The following is a 2,812-nucleotide window of genomic DNA, read 5'->3' on the forward strand; positions in this document are numbered from 1 at the left end:
ATTCTTTTTAGATTTTTTTTCTAGGAAGAGCTGAGCTGTCTGGAGATCTCTGGAGAGTGAAGATAGGTCTTTTAGAAATATTCGAAGCTCTTTTAGAATCTTTCCCTCTCAGATTATCAGGCTGTAGGCTATGGCTATCGCTGCTTCTTGCAGCATCAGGCTCCACCTCGCCTCACAGTCGATCTTGGTGCTGCTCTGTGCAATGCGGTAGGATGGAAACCACACCCTCACTGCTGTTCAGATTTACACTTTCTGTACTTCTTCAAGGACATGTAATAAGATCTTAATGAAAGTGGACATACTTCCTGCCTTCCTAGAGCAAATAGAATAACAGGGATGATACATGGAAATGGTTGTACAGTTGTCCTATCTGTATGAGATTTCCTCCAGTTTAACCCTGAATTACATGAAAAGATGAAATACATTGCCAAGAAATGTGGAGTTAGGTTCCAACTTCCAGCTATGGTCTTGATTTATGAGAATGAAACCGAAGGAAAGAGCTGCCAGTGTATCATGCCTATCCAAAACTTTTCAAAGTTCTCATATTGCACCAGAGCTGCTGAACAATTAAATAACCCACAGCACAAGAGTTACCTGGAACAGGCATCTCTGAAGCAGCAAGAGAACCTGTTTTTTTTTTTTTTTTTTACAAGGTTCCCTGCAGGGGCAGAGCCTGGCAGAAACAATGGAACAGATTCAATGGGAAACAACCATTGATCCCCTGAAGAAGACCTGAACAAACTGATTGACAAGGAGCTCTCCCAAAGGAAGAGCATCACGGATGAGCTTTTTGAGAAAAATCAGAAGAGCAAGGACGGCCACAGTTTTGTGTATGTTGTTGAGGTTGCATTCCCTCTGGATGAGCAGCTACTGTCCTGCAGCTGGGACACAGCATCAGTCGATGAGTCATGAGACCTACTACTCCATGTATCCACAAAGAACAAAGAGTGGGTCTAGAAAACACTGAAACACCAATGATCTATAAAACCAAGACACGACAAAGGCCTATGAGAAACACAGAAATACAGAATAGGAATCAGTCCTCAAGGAGTCGACAATCTAAAGGGAAGGTAACTCAAGAACTTGTAAAAAGGTATTTTAATAATATTACTCAAGATAAAGCTAAGAGCCAGATATTTGATGAAGATTGTAGAAGAGTCAAAACCCAGGTTCCTGACGGTGGACTGGAAAGGTTTTCCTTCAGTGGAGAGGGGCCCATGCTTGGCCCTGAAATGCTACAGACCTTTTTTATAGAAATCGAAATGAAACAAAGGTATGGCCTAGGGAACTCATGACATGTAGATTTGACATAGCAAAAACATTTAAGAAAGGAGAGTTTTCAAAACTCCACTTTCACCTTCAGATAATGAAACCTTCAATTTTACTCTAATTTTCACTGGTTCTTCTACATGATTCATGGAAGGCAAAAAAGCAACTCAGTTTTACTACACTGTGCATTAATGAAATGCCCTGGAAACATGGCGACCCCTTATCTCCCTCTTCTTTGGTAAGAGTCAGATATAATGAACACATTGGCATTGAAGTGAGTAATTCATATGCAGCTTGTTTAGTCAGGATGAATCAGCATTTTGATGATGTCTTGTAGGAATTGAATTATAATTGGCAGAGCTTCTGCCCTATGGGTTATAATTGTAGATTCCGAAAGGAACGAAGGCACCAAGTACTGTTAATTTACTTTATCAAGCATGCAGCCTTATGGGGGACAAGAACAACTTATAGAAGCAAATTAAGAGGGTTAGAAATATTCTAGCTTTAAAATATTCAGGTTACTAAAATTTTGTGGCATCTCTTGAGTTATTTAAAACAATAACTTAAAATGACCCATTTAGGGATTCTCGTCTATGGTTTGCTATCTGTAACATTAGTGGGTTCTTCGAGCTTTACAATTTTTTCCATTGGCCTAATATTAATTACAACTCAATGTGATGACTGAGTTCTAAAGCTACTTATTTGCCTGACTGTTTTCACTGTACTTAGAGACAGCTTACTTATTCAAGTCCAGTGTGGAATAGATGCTTTGTTCCTAATCAGAGAGTTCTTGTCTTTGTTAAGTACACCCTCTCAGCCATTGTGAGGCTTATCAGCCTGACATGGCTTCCTTTCTATTTTCCATCAAGCCATTCACTTTCTGCTGTCTAAGTCTGCTCTAGTGTTCACGAAGCTCTTTGCTGCTTTGTCCTGCACGGCCACAGTCATTCCTGGAAGGATGTCCTAAGCATAGATTTTTAGAACACAGTGCTTCTGAGATGATCTTGGAAAGGATTTTAGAATGTAGGGGAATGATGCATTACTACATCCCTCCCGCCCCCAGGGACGTTCACAGTGTGATGAAGTTCTGCTTTAAGAAGCTTATCTTGATGAACTTGTTGGGTCAGGATTTAGATGCTGAGGAATTCCTCTGTGGAATGTGCCTTAGGAGCCATGCATTGCAGCTGTGAGAATCTGGTTATTAGGACCAAATTGTCTTATATCATTGTCAGAGGGTTTAGTCACTTCTTCCTTACTTTATATAAAGTACTTCTGCTTTTGTATTCCTTTTCCCACGCACCCCCCATGGACTTTGCTCAAAGGTGACCTTTGATTGACAGGAACTGAATAAAAGACAGATATAATTGTCATCCACCTAAAAGTATGCAACTTGTTCGACTTGAAGTGATCTAACTTAGCAACTTGGTCCTCAACTGTCCCTGCCTCTCCTTCCTTTTAATTCTCTAGTCACCACCTTCATTAAAAATGGGCTAAACACATTCAACTTCAAAGACTTGTCATGGGCCTTTGATTTTAGTTCCTA

The 2,812-nt window shown here is 40.2% G+C and overlaps 1 pseudogene; it reads left to right on the forward strand.

The window, feature by feature from the left end:
- Nucleotides 1-402: 402 nt before the first annotated feature.
- Nucleotides 403-912, forward strand: LOC116900807 (annotated as a pseudogene).
- Nucleotides 913-2,812: the final 1,900 nt, after the last annotated feature.

Source organism: Rattus rattus, chromosome 5 (genome assembly GCF_011064425.1).
Source record: "Rattus rattus isolate New Zealand chromosome 5, Rrattus_CSIRO_v1, whole genome shotgun sequence".
Classification (NCBI taxonomy): Eukaryota; Metazoa; Chordata; class Mammalia; order Rodentia; family Muridae; genus Rattus; species Rattus rattus.